The 20,168-nt window shown below is 38.2% G+C and overlaps 1 protein-coding gene across 3 annotated transcripts in view; it reads right to left on the bottom strand.

The window, feature by feature from the left end:
• ANKIB1 (ankyrin repeat and IBR domain containing 1) overlaps positions 1–20,168 on the bottom strand; it is a 159,358-nt gene that overhangs the window by 137,479 nt on the left and 1,711 nt on the right. The gene's annotated exons all lie outside the window — the stretch shown is intronic.

Here is a 20,168-nt window from a genome sequence, read left to right as displayed (position 1 = left end):
ATGTCAGTTGAAAAAGGCTACTAGACTATAAAATCCTTGAACGTAGGAACTTTATTATGTTTCACTTTTGACTGCCTTATGTAACTGGCATTTAACCCACATTCAGAATTTTTGAATAGTTAAAAAAGAATCAGAGGTACCCCCTCCCTCTAAGTTTCCTTGTTTTTCTACATTCTATCATACCCAGTTACCAGCACAACCTTTATCCTTCCTTTCTAGCCCTCCCTATTCTATAGAACAGGTAATGTCTTTCCAATCAGAATACCATATTCTAACTTTTAAAGTAATTCTGTGGATGTTATGTCAAGTCACATTTCACAGCAAGAAAAACCCTTCAGAAGATTATTTCTCCAAGGGCATCAATTTACACATGAGAAAATCAAGGCCTGGAGATATCACATGACAAGCACATCCTTACAAAAGTAGAGAGACACTAAAAGATAAAATTGTTATCTTCAGCCAACCTTATCTGGCCTGAGTCAAAATAGCCAGTTTATTAGATTTAAATAAAGTAAGATGTTAGACTGAAGGACAGAATCATTTATCTTTACAACCGCTTTCTGGGAATAAAAATAAATATAACATCAAAATCCATCACTTACTTTATTTATTTTTATTTATTTATTTATTTATTGGCAATAGTGTGTGCCCTTTTCTCATTCCTCGATCTATACATTAACTGTGGGAAAAAACGATCCCTAACATTAATAAGAATGCTACTCAGCTATCTAGTGAAACGGCATGCAATGCCAGAGTCTAGTCCTCCACTGTCATATCAGTTCAATACTAAGTTTCCTAGAAACTAATCTCAAGACACTTTACAACAACAGTTTCATTCAGGTAATGTGGCAATTTTTCTGACCAACATGTATCTTCCTGGTTATACTCCATCCAACACAGAGACTGCCTAGAGAAAGCCAGAGTGAAGCTCCTTTGATACTTTGTGTCTCAAACTAAAAACAAGTTTAATTGTACTCTAATCTTATTTCACAAGGATTCAGAAGTAATTTATAAGCAACATACTGATGATTAAATAAGGTAAGGGGATATAGTGCTATTGAAGGCAGCCTACTATATGTGGAAAGAATATGGACTTAGGAGTCACAAAGATCTGCAGGATTCAAGGTTTTGTGTGTGTGTGTGTTGTGTGTGTGTGTGTTTTGTAAGACCTGTTAAAGGGCTTTTATTAAAAAAATTTTTTTAATTGAAATATAGTTGATTTACAATATTGTGTAATTTCAGGTGTACAGCATAAAAATTCAATATTTTTTCAGATTTTATTCCATTATAGGTTATTACAAGATAATGGGTATACTTTCCTGTGCTATACATTAAATCCTTGCTGCTTATCTATTTTATACATAGTAGTTTTTAATCTGTTAATCCCATACCCCTAATCTGTCCCTCCTCACTTCCCTCTCCCCTTTTGGCAACCATTAGTTTGTTTTCTATGTCTGTGAGTCTGTTTCTGTTTTGCATACACATTTATTTGTATTAGTTTTTAGATTCCACATATAAGTGATATATAGCATTTGTCTTTCTCTGTTTGACTTATTTCACTAAGATTAATATTCTCTAGGTCCATGTTGCTGCAAATGGCAGTATTTCATTCTTTTTCATGGCTGAGTAACATTCCATTTTGCGTATATATACGTATATACACACTACATCTTCTTAAGCCATTTGTCTGTTGACGGGCACTTGAGTTACTTCCATGTCTTGGCTATTGTAAATACTGTAAATATTGCTGCTATGAACACTGGGGTGCATGTACCTTTCAAAATTAGTGTTTTCATTTTTTAAGGATCTATCCCCAGCACTGAAATTACTAGATCATATGATAGTTGTTTTTAGTTTTTTGAGGAACAAGGTCTCCCTTTTCTCCACATTCTCTCCAACATTTATTATTTGTAGACTTTTTGAAGATAGCCATTCCAAGAGGTGTGAGTTGATACCTCATTGTTCTGATTTGCATTTCTCTAACAATTAGCGATATCTACTCAAGTCTTCTGTCCATTTTTTGATCAGATTGTCTGTAAGTACATGGGTTTACTTCTGAGCTATTACATTCCATTGATCTGTGTGTTTTTGTGCCAGTATCACACTCCTTTGATTACTGTAGCTTTGTAGTATAGTCTGAAATCTGTGAGGGTTTTACCTCCAACTTTGTTCTTTCTTCTCAGGATAGCTTTGGCAATTCTGGGTCTTTTGTGGTTCCATATAAATTTTAGAATTATTTGTTGTAGTTCTGTGTGGGTTCAAGTTTTAATTCTAGTCCTTACTTGCCCGCACATAGGATAGAAGCCATAATATTAGTATACTGCCTCATACTGTTGATATCTAGTCTTCAGTTATTTTAAAATACAAACTCCTTGAGAATAGGACCTATGTTTTATGTTATCTCTGTATTCCCCCGCATTATATTCACTTAGGTGTTCAATAAATATTTACTTAACTAATATGGAATAGATTTTAATATATCAGATAAACTTCCTACCTAATAGGTACCCTTGCTTCCAGATGCCAGCTCCCAAAGCACATCACCCCCAACTAGCTTAAGAAAAATCTGATTTTGTCCAATTCCATTTTAAAACCTTCCAAGGCTTCCAGCCCTTAAGCAGTTAAGGAAAAGTTCCTGACAAGACAAGAATTTCTCTCTTATAACTCAGACTCACCTCTGAGTAGGTACTACTCAAGCTCCAGGAATGTTCTTCCCATGCCCCTATAAACTCCCCCTCAATAGGCTAACGTCTACTAGTCATCCAGGCCTCAGTTTATAAGCCATTTTCTCTATCAAGGTCCCTGATCATAGCTCTCCAACCCTCGGCTAACAGTTAGATGTCCTGCCTCCCTAACTTGATAATACATTCAACTTACCATCTAATACTATAATGAACTGTTTAACCTGCTTCCTTAATTATGTGGTAAACTTGAGGACAGGATCATACCACTTTCAATTTTATATCCACTGTTTACTACAGTTACTGGCACATAAAACACCTTTAATTAATACTATTTATTGAGCATAATGATAAAGTCCTGTGTTCTCAACAACAATAGTTTCCAATTTGAGAATATAATCATGTTTATTTCCCTGTTTGCTTGTAAAGAACTGAGAGACAAAAACACCTGGCTGCCTAATAGATTAAAGAAAAAGATTCTGGGGCTTTATTCAGCACACACATTTACTATGACACAAAAAGCAAAATCAGCGTTATATTTTTCAAAGAACAGAAAAAATATTTCACAAGTACTTGCAACCAATGGGGGACCTGTTTTCTCTTGGCCCCATCCCCAGAGGTTACAGTTTCCAAACTGGATTTGATCCTCAATTAAAACAAGCAGAGCCATGGATAATGAAAGAAGAAACAGAAAGAAGTTGCTGCTCAGATTGGAATGCCATCCTGGGACTAAAAGGTGACAAGCACCTGTTACAGATGACTGAAAAGAAAAACGAACCTGCATTCCTGATAGGCCAATGGAACCACAAAAACAGCCCTGGATGTCCTCTCTCTAATTTCTCATTACAGTGGCCCTCCATATCCATGGATGAGAAACCAGCAGATATGGGAGGCTGAATGTAATGGACTTGAGCATCCACAGATTTTGGCATCCACACTGGGTCCTGGAACCAATCCCCTGCAGATATAGAAGGATGACTATACTTAAGGAAAATGCCCCCCCCATTTGTTTCTACCACTCTTTTTTGGATTTCTAGAGCAACTAAATATGATTTCTGATTGATAAGAAAGACAATACAAAGTTAGAAGAATATTTAGAAAAAAGTTGGTATACCCAGGAGGATAGAGACATTTGCAAGACAAGAACACTGGAAGCCACAGGGAAAAAGATAGACATAAATGATAATATGAAGTACCAAAAGAAAATGTATGGCCAATGATACCATAAACTAAGACAAACAACAAAAGACAGACTGACAAAACATTATTGGCAGGGACTTCCCTGGTGGTCCAGTGGTAAAGAATGTGCCTTACAATGCACGGGACGTGGCTTCGATTCCTGGTCAAGGAACTAAGATCCCACATGCCACAGGGCAAATAAGCCCACGTGCCACAACTACAGAGGCCATGTGGCCTGGACCCTGCACGCTACAACTAAAGAGAAAAAACCAACACGCCACAACTAGAGAGAAGTCTGCACACCACAACAAAGAGCCCACCTGCTGCAACTGAAGACACAATGCAGGCAAAATAAATAAATAAGTAAATAATATAGCCTAACAAAAATATTTTTGGCAAACAAAGCTAAAGGATTAAATCCACAATATATCAAAAAGAAGCAACAAATCAATAGGGAAAAAAATCCAGAAGGTGGTGCTTTTCACTGGAAACTAGATGATCTCAGGAGAATGGATATTGACTAGGAACTTATAAAGACTGACAACAAGAAACAATTTAGGATATACAACATCAAGAGTGACCCAGGAGCAGGGGCAGGAACTTTGAAACTAGGGTGGCATGAAAGAAACAGGTGAGAGAGGAACCAAGATGGAAGAATATAAGGATGTGCTCTCACTCCCTCTTGTGAGAACACCAGAATCACAACTAGCTGCTGGACAATCATTGACAGGAAGACACTGGAACTCACCAAAAAAGATACCCCACATCCAAAGACAAAGGAGAAGCCACAATGAGACGGTAGGAGGGGCACAATCACAGTAAAATCAAATCCCATAACTGCTGGGTGGGTGACTCAGACTGGAGAACACTTATACCACAGAAGTCCACCCACTGGAGTGAAGGTTCTGAGCCCCACGTCAGGCTTCCCAACCTGGGGGTCAGGCAATGGGATGAGGAATTCCTAGAGGATCAGACTTTGAAGACTACTGGGATTTGATGGCAGGACTTTGACAGGACTGGGGGAAACAGAGACTCCACTTTTGGAGGGCACAAACAAAGTAGTGTATGCATCGGGACCCAGGGGAAAGAGCAGTGACCCCAGGGGAGACTGAACCAGACCGACTTGCTAGTGTTGGAGGGTCTCCTACAGAGGCAGGGGGTGGCTGTGGCTCGCCATGGGGACAAGGACATGGGCAGAAGAAGTTCTGGGAAGTACTCCTTGACATGAGCCCTCCCAGAGTCTCTCATTTCCCCCACCAAAGAGCCCAGGTAGGCTCCAGAGTTGGGTTGCCTCAGGCCAAACAACCAACAGGGAGGGAACCCAGCCCCACCCATCAGCAGTCAAGAGGATTAAAGTTTTACTGAGCTCTGCCCACCAGAGCAACAGTCTGCACTACCCACCACCAGTCCCTCCCATCAAGCCTCTTAGATGGCCTCATCCACCAGAGGGCAGAGAGCAGAAGCAAGAAGAACTACACTCCTGCAGCCTGTAGAACAAAAACCACATTCACAGAAAGACAGACAAGATGAAAAGGCAGTGGGCTATGTACCAGATGAAGGAACAAGATAAAACCCCAGAAAAACAACTAAACGAAGTGGAGATAGGCAACCTTCCCGAAAAAGAATTCAGAGTAATGATAGTGAAGATGATCCAGGACCTTGGAAAAAGAATGGAGGCAAAGACCAAGAAATGCAAGAAATGTTTAACAAAGACCTAGAAGAATTAAAAAAGAAACGAACAGTGATAAACAATACAATAACTGAAATGAAGACTACACGAGAAGAAATCCATAGCAGAATAGCTTAGGCAGAAGAATGGATAAGTGACGTAGAAGACAGAATGGTGGAATTCACAGCTGCGGAACAGAATAAAGAAAAAAGAATGAAAAGAAATGAAGGCAGTCTAAGAGACCTCTGAGACAACATTAAACGCAACAACATTTGCATTATAGGGGTCCCAGAAGGAGAAGAGAGAGAGAAAGGACCAGAGAAAATATTTGGAGAAATTTTAGTTGAAAACTTCCCTACATGGGAAAGGAAACAGCCACCGAAGTCCAGGAGCGCAGCGAGTCCCACACAGGATAACCCCAAGGAGAAACACATTGAGACACATAGTAATCAAACTGGCAATAATTAAAGACAGAGAAAAATTACTGAAAGCAGCAAGGGAAAAACGACAAATAACATACAAGGGAGCTTCCATAAGATTAACAGCTGATTTCTCAGCAGAAACTCTACAAGCCAGAAGGGAGTGGCATGATATACTTAAAATGATGAAAGGGAAGAACCTACAACCAAGATTACTCTACCTGGCAAGGACCTCATTCAGATTTGATGGAGAAATCAAAAGCTTTACAGACAAGCAAAAGCTAACAGAATTCAGCCCCACCAAACCAGCTCTACAACAAATGCTAAAGGAATTTCTCTAAGTGGGAAACAAAAGAGAAGAAAAGTATCTACAAAAACAAACCCAAAACAATTAAGAAAATGGTCATAGGAACATACATATCGATATTTACCTTAAACGTGAATGGATTAAACGCTCCAACCAAAAGACACAGGCTTGCTGAATGGATACAAAAACAAGACCCATTTAAATGCTGTCTACAAGAGACCCACTTCAGACCTAGGGACACATTCAGACTGAAAGTGAGGGGATGGAAAAAGATATTCCATGCAAATGGAAATCAAAAGAAAGCTGGAGTACCTATACTCATATCAGATAAAATAGACTTTAAAATAAAGAGTGTTACAAGAGATAAGGAAGGACACTACATAATGATCAGGGGATCAATCCAAGAACAAGATATAACAATTATAAACATATATGCACCCAACACAAGAGCACCTTAATACATGAGGCAACTACTAACGGCTCTAAAAGATGAAATTGACAGTAACACGATAACAGTGGGGGACTTTAACTCCTCACTTACACCAATGGACAGATCATCCAAAATGAAAATAAATAAGGAAACACAAGCTTTAAATGACACAACAGAGTAGACAGATTTAATTGATATTTACAGGACATTCCATCCAAAAACAGCAGATTACACTTTCTTCTCAAGTGCGCACAGAACATCCTCCAGGATAGATCACATCTGGGGTCACAAATCAAGCCTCAGTAAATTTAAGAAACTTGAAATCATATCAAGCATCTTTTCTGACCACAATGCTATGAGATAAGAAATGAATTACAGGGAAGAAAATGTAAAAAACACAAACACATGGAGGCTAAGCAGTACGTTACTAAATAACCAAGAGATCACTGAAGAAATCAAAGAGGCAATAAAAAAATAGCTAGAGACAAATGATAATGAAAACACAACGATCCAAAACCTATGGGATGCAGCAAAAGCAGTTCTAAGAGGGAAGATGATAGCTATACAAGCCGACCTCAAGAAACACGAAAAATCTCAAATAAACAATCTAACCTGACACCTGAAGGAACCAGAGAAAGAAGAACAACCAAAACCCAAAGTTAGCAGAAGGAAAGAAATCATAAAGATCAGAGCAGAAATAAATGAAATAGACACAAAGAAAACAATAGCACAGATCAATAAAACTAAAACCTGGTTCTTTGAGAAGATAAACAAAATTGATAAACCATTACCCAGAATCATCAAGAAAAAGAGGGAGAGGACTCAAATCAATAGAATTAGAAATGAAAAAGGAGAAGTTACAACAGACACCACAGAAATACAAAGCATCCTAAGAGACTACTACAAGCAACTCTATGCCAATAAAATGGATAACCTGGAAGAAATGGACAAATTCTTAGAAAGGTATAACCTTCCAAGACTAAACCAGGAAGAAATAGAAAATGTGAACAGACCAATCACAAGTAATGAAATTGAAACTGTGATTTAAAATCTTCCAACAAACAAAAGTCCAGGACCAGATGGCTTCACAGGTGAATTCCACCAAACATTTAGAGAAGAGCTAACACCCACCCTTCTCAAACTCTTCCAAAAAATTGCAGAGGAAGGAACACTCCCAAACTCATTCTATGAGGCCACCATCACCCTGATACCAAAACCAGAAAAAGATACTACAAAAAAAGAAAATTACAGACCAATGTCACTGATGAATATAGATACAAAAATCCTCAACAAAATACTAGCAAACAGAATCCAACAACACATTAAAAGGTTCATACACTATGATCAAGTGGGTTTTATACCAGGGATGCAAGGATTCTTCAGTATATGCAGATCAATCAATGTGATACACCATATTAACAAATTGAAGAATATAAACTGTATGATCAACTCAATAGATGCAAAAAAGCGTTGGACAAATTCAACACCCATTTATAATAAAAACTCTCCAGAAAGTGGGCACAGAGGGAACTTACCTCAATATAATAAAGGCCATATACGACAAACCCACAGCAAACATCATTCTCAGTGGTGAAAAACTGAAAGCATTTCCTCTAAGACAAGGAACGAGACAAGGATGTCCACTCTCACCACTATTATTCAACATAGTTTTGGAAGTCCTACCCATGGCAATCAGAGAAGAAAAAGAAATAAAAGGAATACAAATTGGAAAAGAAGAAGTAAAACTGTCACCATTTGCAGATGACATGATACTATACTAGAGAATCCTAAAGATGCCACCAGAAAACTACTAGAGCTAATCAATGAATTTGGTAAAGTTGCAGGATACAAAATTAATGCACAGAAATCTCTTGCATTTCTATACACTAATGAGGAAAAATCTGAAAGAGAAATTAAGGAAACACTCCCATTTACCACTGCAACAAAAAGAATAAAAAACCTAGGAATAAACCTACCTAGGGAAACAAAACCCTGTTTGCAGAAAACTATAAGACACTGATAAAAGAAACTAAAGATGATACCAACAGATGGAGAGATATACCATGTTCTTGGATTGGAAAAATCAATATTGTGAAAATGACTACCCTACCCAAAGCAATCTACAGATTCCATGCAATCCCTATCAAATTACCAATGGCATTTTTTACAGAACTAGAACAAAAAGTCTTAAAATTTGTATGGAGACACAAAAGACCCCGTATAGCCAAAGCAGTCTTGAGGGAAAAAAACGGACCTAGAGGAATCAGACTCCCTGACTTTAGACTATAATACAAAGCTACAGTAATCAAGACAATATGGTACTGGCACAGAAACAAAAACATAGATCAATGGAAAAAGATAGAAAGCCCAGAGATAAACCCATGCACCTATGGTCAACTAATCTATGACAAAGGAGGCAAGGATATACAATGGAGAAAAGACAGTCTCTTCAATAAGTGGTGCTGGGAAAAGTGGACAGCTACATACAAAAGAATGAAATTAGAACACTCCCTAACACCATACACAAAAATAAACTCAAAATGGATTCGAGACCTAAATGTAAGACCAGATACCATAAAACTCCTAGAGGAAAACATAGGAAGACCTCTCTTTGACATAAATCACAGCAAGATGTTTTTTGGGTTTTTTTTGCGGTACGTGGGCCTCTCACTGTTGTGGCCTCTCCCGTTGCGGAGCACAGGCTCCCGATGTGCAGGCTAAGCAGCCATGGCTCATGGGCCCATCCGCTCCGCGGCATGTGGGATCTTCCCGGACCGGGGCACAAAGCCGTGTCCCCTGCACCAGCAGGCGGACCCTCAACCACTGTGCCACCAGGGATTCCCCAGCAAGATCTTTTTTGATCCACCTCGTAGAGTAATGGAAATAAAAACAAAAATAAACAAATGGGACCTAATGAAACTTCAAAGTTTTTTCACAGCAAAGGAAACCATAAACAAGACAAAAAGACAACCCTCAGAATAGGAGAAAATATTTGCAAATGAATCAACCGACAAAGGATTAATTTCCAAAATATATATGCAGCTCAATATTAAAGAAACAAACAACCCAATCGAAAAATGAGCAGAAGACCTAAATAGACATTTCTCCAAAGAAGACATATAGACGGCCAAGAAGCACATGAAAAGCTGCTCAACATCACTAATTATTAGAGAAATGCAAATCAAAACTACAATGAGGTATCACCTCACACCAGTTAGAATGGGCATCATCAGAAAATCTACAGACAACAAATGCTGGAGAGGGTGTGGAGAAAAGGGAACCCTCTTGCACTGTTGGTGGGAATGTAAATTGATATAGCCAGTATGGAGAACAGTATGGAGGTTCCTTAAAAAATTAAAAGTAGAATTACCATATGATCCAGCAATCCCACTACTGGGCATATACCCAGAGAAAACCATAATTCAAGAAGACACATGCACCCCAATGTTCACTGCAGCACTATTAACAATAGCCAGGTTATGGAAGCAATCTAAATGCCCATCGACAGCCTAATGGATAAGGAAGATGTGGTACATATATACAATCGAATATTACTCAGCTATAAAAAGGAACAAATTGAGTCATTTGTTGAGACGTGGATGGATTTAGAGACTGTCATACAGAGTGAAGTAAGGCAGAAAGAGAAAAACAAATATATATTAACGCATATATGTGGAACCTAGAAAAATGGTACAGATGAACCAGTTTGCAGGGCAGAAGTTGAGACACATATGTAGAGAGCAAATGTATGGACACCAAGGGGGGAAAGCTACGGGGGTGGGGTGGGGATATTGGTGTGCTGCACTGGGCGATTGGGATTGACATGTATACACTGATGTGTATAAAATTGATGAGTAATAAGAACCTGCTGGGGCAGAAGACCTAAATAGACATTTCTCCAAAGAAGATATACAGACTGCCAACAAACACATGAAAGAATGCTCAACATCACTAATCATTAGAGAAATGCAAATCAAAACTACAATGAGATATCATCTCACACCGGTCAGAATGGCCATCATCAAAAAATCTAGAAACAATAAATGCTGGAGAGGGTGTGGAGAAAAGGAAACCCTTTTGCACTGCTGGTGGGAATGTAAATTGATACAGCCACTGTGGAGAACAGTATGGAGGTTCCTTAAAAAACTACAAATAGAACTACCATATGACCCAGCAATCCCACTACTGGGCATATACCCTGAGAAAACCATAATTCAAAAAGAGTCATGTACCAAAATGTTCATTGCAGCTCTATTTACAAGAGCCCGGAGATGGAAACAACCTAAGTGTCCATCATCAGATAAATGGATAAACAAGATGTGGCACATATATACAATGGAATATTACTCAGCCATAAAAAGAAACGAAATTGAGCTATTTGTAATGAGGTGGATAGACCTAGAGTCTGTCATACAGAGTGAAGTAAGTCAGACAGAGAGAGACAAATACCATATGCTAACACATATATATGGAATTTATGAAAAAACATGTCATGAAGAACCTAGGGGTAAGACAGGAATAAAGACACAGACCTACTAGAGAATGGACTTGAGGATATGGGGAGGGGGAAGGGTAAGCTGTGGCAAAGCGAGACAGAGGCATGGACACATATACACTACCAAATGTAAGGTAGATAGCTAGTGGGAAGCAGCTGCATAGCACAGGGAGATCAGCTCGGTGCTTTGTGACCGCCTGGAGGGGTGGATAGGGAGGGTGGGAGGGAGGGAGACGCAAGAGGGAAGAGATATGGCAACATATGTATATATATAACTGATTCATTTTGTTGTAAAGCAGAAACTAACACACCATTGTAAAGCAATTATACTCCAATAAAGATGTTAAAAAAAAAAGGAAAAGAACCTGCTGTATAAATAAATAAAACTCAAAAATTTAAAAAAAACCCAACAGGAAAATGTGAATAAAGCTATGAATAAGCAATTCAAAAAACTGAAAAATCGAAAGGACCAACAAAATCATCAAAAGATGCGCAGCTTCACAAGTAGTTACGAAAATGAAGAAGTATAAGATGCTTTTAAAATTGATTTTGTTGTCAAAGAAAACATCAGTGATAGTGAGTCTGTGAGGGAAATAGTTACTCTCAGACTTTAATGACGGCAGTAAGAACTACATCAACATTTCTGGAAAATAATCTGGCATTATGTATTAAAATTAAAACATTATATATTATGTACAAGATATTCATTGCAATATTGTTCATAATAGAAGACTAGAGACAACACAGATGTCCAAAATGAAAACAGATATGGTTTCATATATCTCCTGCTACAAAACAAACCACCTCAAACTTAGTGCCTCAAAACAATGTCATTTCTCACAATTCTATAGGTTGGCTGGCCATTTCTTTTCTGTTTTCACCTCTGGTTCCTCTGCAGATGCATTCAGCTAAACAGTCAGCTGGGTTAGTAGGTCCAAGATAGTCCACTTTCATGTCTGCTGGTTGATGCTGACTGGGGTGTCTTGGTTCTCTCACCCTCCTATAAGCTAGACCAGCTTCCTTACATGGCAGCTACAGGAAAGCATTCTTTGAAGTCTTCTCTTAAGGACTAAGCTCCAGAACTCACATATCACATCCACCATATTCATTGGCCGAAGCAAATCACAAGGCTAGACAAGACTCAAGAGATGGAGAAATAGATGGGAGAAGCAACAAAGCCCCATGGCAAAGGGGAATGCATACCAGGATGGAAGAACTTTATGGTTGTTAATTAGTCTACCACAGGTAGTGTGTGTTTATGTGTGTGTACTATATAGCTGTATATTTCATTATATATGTGTTTATTTGTAAATCTATAGTTTTATTATAGCAATGCTATATAGTTGTATACGTCATCACATACACGTATGTTTGTAAATCCTGGAAATATGCTTAAAAATTAACTAATGAAATACTGAGCTATGTAAAGTAGTCAGCATGCTGGCTAAGGATGCAGGGCAGTGAGGGCATGTCAGGAAGGCCAACACAGGTGTGGCCCAGAGGTGAGGATAACCGGGTGTTGTGTGCAGACAGGGAGTTGCACAGAGCTGTGGGCCCAGGGAGGGCTTATGGATTCACAAAGAGGCACAGGCCAACAGGCCCAGCAATCAACGAGGCAGGGTGTGATAGGGAGAGATAAAGGGAGGTGATGGTCTACAAGGCAGGGAAAATGGTAACAAAACAATTAGACAAGTGATAACTATAATGAGACTAATGTGAAGCTAAGTTTCTTACCACCAGAGAAGGCATTATAAACATAGAAAGGGCAAAGACTAGAAAGAACCCTGGGGTATTGGATTGGAATTGGAAGTATAGGAACCAACTTCTGGTTTTATAACACGCACATAGATATAGAAATAATTATGGATGTATATTAGTACATTATACATATATGTATGTGTATACAAACCATCCTTACATACTCATACATTTCCTAGTCCCTATAAGCAATGACACCCCAGTAGCAATGAGAAACTAAGCCCTTAAATCTTTGTTTTTAAACACCATATTTTACAAAAACAAATAATAATATCAAAAAACAAACAGGGCTCCTTGAAGAAATGGCTGATTCCAGGGCTGGACCAGGCAAAGTACAAGACGAACCAGGAACAGCATGTTCTGCCAGAAGTGCACAATGGATGAGATGGGAGCATGATAGACACAGGAGCCAGCTTGAAGGGGCTCCCACTGTCTAAATCAGGGACAACTTAAACAGCAAAATAAATAATGATAGTAACAAATCACAACACACTAAAATCAAAATCCACAAGTCCTTACTGATTTAATAAACAAATAAATAGGGGAGAAAGAAAAGTTCTACCTTACAATAAAATACCAACTAATACATGTAGAAGGAATAAAAAAAATAGAGAAATATAATTATAAAAGTAGTTAATTCAGGTGGGAGTCATCACTGATACCTACACTGAGGATAGTGAGTAGAGGTTTGATGAGAATCAAGATGCATAATTTTGGAATACCTCTCCACAAATTTTGATCAAATACAAAAGGACACCAATATGATCAAGGTGTTAATTACCAGTAGCAGCATGATTTGACATCATATGCCTGTGGATGCAATGCACCGAGACAGGCACAGCCCTACTTCTGTGATATTCCTGCTAGAAATGCAAGACTTGATTGGAGTCATGAGGAAATATCACATGGACCTAGGTTCAGGGTGATCTTACAGAATGTACTACCTAAAACTGTCAAGGACATGAAAGATGGGGGAAAATGAGGCTGAAGAAGTCTGAAAAGACATGACAACTAAATACAACATGTATTCCCAGATAGGATCCTAGATCAAAAAAGAAAGAGATATTGTTGGGATAGTCGATGAAATAAGAATAGGTTCCTTGGACTAGACAGTAGTGTTGTACCAATGCTTATCTTCCGACTCGGAGGGTTATATAAGAGTGCCTTGTTTTTGAGAAATAGACACTGTAGTATTTATGGGTGATGGAACACCATGTCTACAGCTTGCTCCAAAAGGTTCTGAAAAAGACTATGATAATGGGTATGTACATATGTATTTATACACACATATACAAACATGTATGTAACATATATATGAAGACAGAAAGAGAGAGGACAGGCAATGGAAGAAATGCAGTAAAATATTAACAATGGTGGAATCTGAATGAAGGAGATAAAGGAGTTATTTGTACTGTTCTGGCATCTTTTAAGTTTTAAATTATTTCAAAATAGTTTTTAAAAAATGGGATTATTAATATGTGATACAGAACATCTGGTGTTACAGCAAATGATAAGCAGCTACTGTCTGAGGCTAGGAGACAGAATGAAAACCTTGGCTTAATATGTTTATTTACATAACATTCCTTTACAATACCCTGAGGGGATACATGAATAGGAGGACAATGTTTTATGCCTATTTGGCGTAAAGGCATCTCAATGTTTTTAAGTGAACTTTCCTTTCTCTTCATGGATATTAAATAGGCATTTTACAGTTCAATGAGAAAAGGAATTCTGACTTATTCATCTCTGTGGTTCCAGTACCTAATGCGTTTATGACTTTTGTCAGTTATGTCTTGAATAGGAATTCTATCCCCAATATTATTCCAGCCAGAAAATACAGCGATCCTACCAAATATAAAATAGCTAGTGGGAAGCAGCTGCATAGCACAGGGAGATCAGCTCGGTGCTTTGTGTCCACCTAGAAAGGTGGGATAGGGAGGGTGGGAGGGAGACACAAGAGGGAGGAGATATGGGGATATATGTATATGTATAGTGGATTCACTTTGTTATACAGCAGAAACTAACACAACATTGTAAAGCGACTATACTCCAATAAAGATGTTAAGAAAACAAAACACAGTGATCTAAGTACCAAGAATTCTGTTACACTGAAAGGGAAAAACTGTATATGTTAAGCTAAAATATATATGTCAGACTGAGGATCGAAAAATATCAAGGATACCTTTCTTAGGAACTTGGAGGAGGAATAATTATATGCTCTACAGTCCTAAAAACAAGAATGTATAACCAGAAGCAAAAGGCCTTAGTCTAAAGAATGACTAACTGTTGACAGTTTTTGGTTAAAACCAACCAAACAGAACAGAATACAAATGAAATTTGGTGAAAAGAGCTGACAGTGGATGACAATCCTTTAAAAAATTTGAGAGGGGGGCTTCCCTGGTGGCGCAGTGGTTGGGAGTCCGCCTGCCAATGCAGGGGACACGGGTTCGTGCCCCCGTCCGGGAAGATCCCACACGCCGCGGAGCGGCTGGGCCCGTGAGCCATGGCCACTGAGACTGCGCGGCCGGAGCCTGTGCTCCGCAACGGGAGAGGCCACAGCAGTGAGAGGCCCGCGTACTGCAAAAAATGAGAGGCCCGCGTACCGCAAAAAAAAAAAAAAAAAAATTTGAGAAGGTCTGAAAAACAATTAGACTGAACCATATCATACTGCTGATAAAGCATATATCCTACTAACAGATGAGTAAGGTCATTTTTAAATATGAAAGAATACATTTTTATTGCAGAAACCAAAACTCTCCAAAGCATCAAAGAATTGTCAGAATTGAACTGAGAATGTTTAAAAGCTAAATAGGTTTCATGTAGCTCAATACTCTCTCCTTCCTGGAGAATACGAACATTTTTTAGTACATTTTCTAGGCTCTTGGTCCCACTAATTAACTAGAAGAAAAAAAAGGTTATGCATGCTTGAAAATCTGTGTTACAGTTAACCATAATGAACTTCAGAACTGTCTTTTCAAAGGTTTAAACAACAGCTGAAAATTACATTTTGCTACTATACAATTCATCTGCTCTAGTAAATAAAAGATACTAATACCTTATGAAATTAGAATCTTTCTACTCATAGCATTATTAACCTGACCTGACCAAGGAGGTGAAAGACTTATACACTAAGAACTATAAAACGTTAATAATGGAAATTGAAGATGATTCAAAGAAATAGAAAGATATCCCATGCCCTTGGATTGGAAGAATTAATATTGTTAAAATGGCCATACTACCCAAAACAATTTACAGGTTTAATGTGATCCTTATCAAATTATCCATGACATTTTTCACAGAACTAGAATAATCCTAAAATTCCTATGGAACCATAAAAGGCCAGAATTGCCAAAGCAATCCTGAAGAAAAAGAACAAAGCAGGAGGCCTAACTCTCCCAGACTTCCAACAATACTACAAAGCTACAGTAATCAAAACAGCATGGTACTGGCACAAAAACAGACATATGGACCAATGGAACAGAACAGAGAGACCACAAATAAACCCACACACCTACAGTCAATTAATCTTTGACAAAGGAGGCAAGAATATACAATGGGAAAAAGACAGTCTCTTCAGCAAGTGGTGCTGGGAACGTTGGACTGCCGCATGCAATTCTATAAAATTAGAACACACCCTCTCACCATACACAAAAGTAAACTCAAAATGGCTTAAAGACTTAAACATAAGACATGACACCATAAAACTCCTAGAAGAGAACATAGGCAAAACATTCTCTGACATACATAAATCATACCAATGTCTTCTTAGGCCAGTCGCCTAAGGCAATAGAAATAAAAACAAAAATAAACAAATGGGACTTAAACTTACAAGCTTTTGCACAGCAAAGGAAACTATAAAAAAAAAAAAAGACAACCTACAGAATGGGAAAATATTTGCAAAATGATGTGACCGACAACGGCTTAATTTCCAAAAAATACAAAGAGCTCATATAAGTCAACAACAAAAAAACAAACAACCCAATCCAAAAATGGGCAGAAGACCTAAATAGACATTTCTCCAAAGAAGAAATACAGATGGGCAATAGGCACGTGAAAAGATGCTCAACATTGCTAATTATTAGAGAAATGCAAATCAAAACTACAATGAGTTACCATCTCACACCAGTCAGAATGGCCATCATTAAAAAGTTTACAAATAACAAATGCTGGAGAGGGCGTGCAGAAAATGGAACCCTCCTACACTGCTGGTGGCGATGTAAGTTGTTGCAACCACTGTGGAAAACAGTATGGCGGATCCTCAGAAAACTAAAAATAGAATTACCATATGATCTAGCAATCCCACTCCCAGGTATATATCCAGACAAATCTATAATTCAAAAAGATACATGCACCCCTATGTTCACAGGAGCAATATTTACAATAGTCAAGACATGGAAACAACCTAAATGTCCATTGACAGATGAATGGATAAAGATGGGGTACATATATACAATGGAATACTACTGAGCCATAAAAACGAACAAAATAATGCCATTTGCAGCAACATGGATGCAACTAGAGATTATCCTACTAAGTGAAGTATATCAGAAAGAGAAAGACAAATACCGTATGATATCACTTATGTGTGGAATCTATTGGGTTGGCCAAAAAGTTCGCTCGGTTTTTTCCCATAAGATCTTACAGAAAAACTGAATGAAGTTTTTGGCCAACCCAATAAAATATGACACAAATGAACCTATCTATGAAACAGAATCTCGGACAGAGAACAGTGGTGGTTGCCAAGGGGCAGGGAATTGGGGGAGGTTTGGAGAGGGAGGTTGGGGTTAGCAGATATAAGCTTTTATATAGAGAACAGATAGACAGTAAGGTCCTACTGTATAGCACAGAGAGCTATATTCAATATCATATGATAAAACATAATGGAAAAGAATATTAAAAGAAGAACGTATATATAACTGAATCACATTGCTGTACAGCAGATATTAACACAACATTGTAAATCAACTATACTTCAATTAAAAAAATTTTTTTAAATCACCTACAGGAAAAAAAATTAAAAACTGTTAAAACTATATTACAAGTTCTTCCCCTTAATGAGAAATCTTAACGTCAAATCTTTTCTAGCATATAAGAAGTAAAACAACATTCATCATTACTATAAACCAGAATCTGTATGGTTTATTTTTTTGTTTTTTTTTTTAAAGTCTGGTTGGGGGTCATGAATTAGATTTTATTTCAGTCCCTTTGAGGGACAAGAGAAATGAAAGACTTTTTTTAAAAAATAAATTTATTTATTTTATTTATTTATTTTTGGGTGTGTTGGGTCTTCGTTGCTGCGCGGGGTTTCTCTAGCTGTGGTGAGCGGGGGCTACTCTTCATTGCGGTGCGTAGGTTTCTCATTGCCGTGGCTTCTCTTGTTGAAGAGCACTGACTCTAGGCATGCGGGCTTCAGTAGTTGCAGCATGCAGACTCAGTAGTTGTGGCTCACGGCCTCTAGAGCAAGGCTCAATAAGTTGTAGCACATGGGGCTTAGTTGCTCCATGGCATGTGGGATCTTCCCAGACCAGGGATCAAACCCGTGTTCCCTGCATTGGCAGGCGGATTCTCAATCACTGCCCCACCAGGAAAGCCCTGTGTGGGTTTGTTAGTTAGCTAGCTAGCTACCTATCTATCTATCTATCTATCTATCTATCTATCTATCTATCTATCTATTTATGGCTGTGTTGGGTCTTCGTTGCTGCACGCAGGCTTTCTCTAGTGCGGCAAGCGGGGGCTACTCTTCCTTGTGGTGCGCAGGCTTCTCACTGCCGTGGCTTCTCTTGTTGCACAGCACGGGCTCTAGGGTGTGCGGGTTTCAGTAGTTGTGGCGCATGGGCTTAGTTGCTCCGCAGCATGTGGGATCTTCCCAGACCAGGGCTCGAACTCGTGTCCCCTGCATTGGCAGGCAGGTTCTTAACCACTGCGCCACCAGGGAAGCCCCCCAGTGTGGTTTTTATTTTTTTTTGATTTCTTTTTTTTTTTTTTTAACATCTTTATTGGGGTATAATTGCTTTACAATGGTGTGCCCAGTGTGGTTTTTAAATGGAGATAAAATACTTCTTAGGACACTTCTAAGAATTAAATGAGATAATGTAATAACTAAATGCAGGGTAGCTAGTGTGAATTAAGTGCTCAATAAATGGCCTTTACTGTGTTAATTCTTATAGAAAGGTTGTGAAACAACCCTGAAATATGGTCAAGTAACTTAAAAACCTATTAGAGATGTCTGTAAAAGCATATGGATAAAATCACAGTCAAATATCTAGACTGGCAAATTCAGGGAGGAAAGGAATCTTAACTTATTTATCCTTGTAGTTCCAGAATCTAACATAGTGCCTGGTACACAGAGTAGGCATTCAATAAAGGTTTATTGAAATGAAGTGAGTATGAAAGTAAGTTATCTAGAAAAGAAAAAAAAAAGAGGTAATCTGAGGTTGTCTGAAAAATAAACGTAAAGAGTCACCAAATTACTATTCCCTAAGCAAATCATACTTTAAGAAAGAAAACAAAATACCTAAGCATTTTTAGAACCATGCACAGAAAATCCTCTCAGACTGGTCTTTTTAATAATGACTGAGTCACTCTCAAATCTGTTTTGGCAAATGTGTCATATATAAAGTTCAATATTAGAGAGAAGGATTTTTAAATTTCATCTAAATAAATGTTCATACTCAAAGAGGTAAGAAGTACCCAAAACACTTGAGGAATCTTTCCTAACTTCCATTCAAGAAGAATCAGACTTAATTCATAGTTCTTCCATCTATTTATACATGAAAATTAGCTTGAGCTTTTACCTACAAGTAAGTTGTAAATACACATATTTCACTTTCACAAGTTCAAGTGCACCCCAGAAAAGGAAGAGGAAAGAAAGAAAACCAACTCTCTCAAAAGTGGGCAGTGCTATAGGAGTATAAAAGAGTAGCAAACAAAACTTCTCTCCCATGTCTCAGCAGCCACCTGATAGAGCCCACACTTATGGCACGGTCTGCATGGTTTCAGAACACTTTCATATTGAAAACTCAAAATTCCCAGTGCAATGGGCACGGGAAAAAGCATAATGTGAAAACACAGTCCTATCTTCCACCCTACGTCCAAGAATAATAGGGGTCAATTTACTGTTTCTAAGAAGGACCTTTTCAAATTATTGCCCATCACCTCACTACAGCACCCACTCTTCTTATTTGCAAACTGATCAATTTTACGAAAAGCAAAAACCACACCCTTAATAAT

The sequence above is a fragment of the Orcinus orca genome, chromosome 9, assembly GCF_937001465.1.
Source record: "Orcinus orca chromosome 9, mOrcOrc1.1, whole genome shotgun sequence".
Classification (NCBI taxonomy): domain Eukaryota; kingdom Metazoa; phylum Chordata; class Mammalia; order Artiodactyla; family Delphinidae; genus Orcinus; species Orcinus orca.
This window is presented reverse-complemented; position numbering and strand designations above follow the sequence as displayed.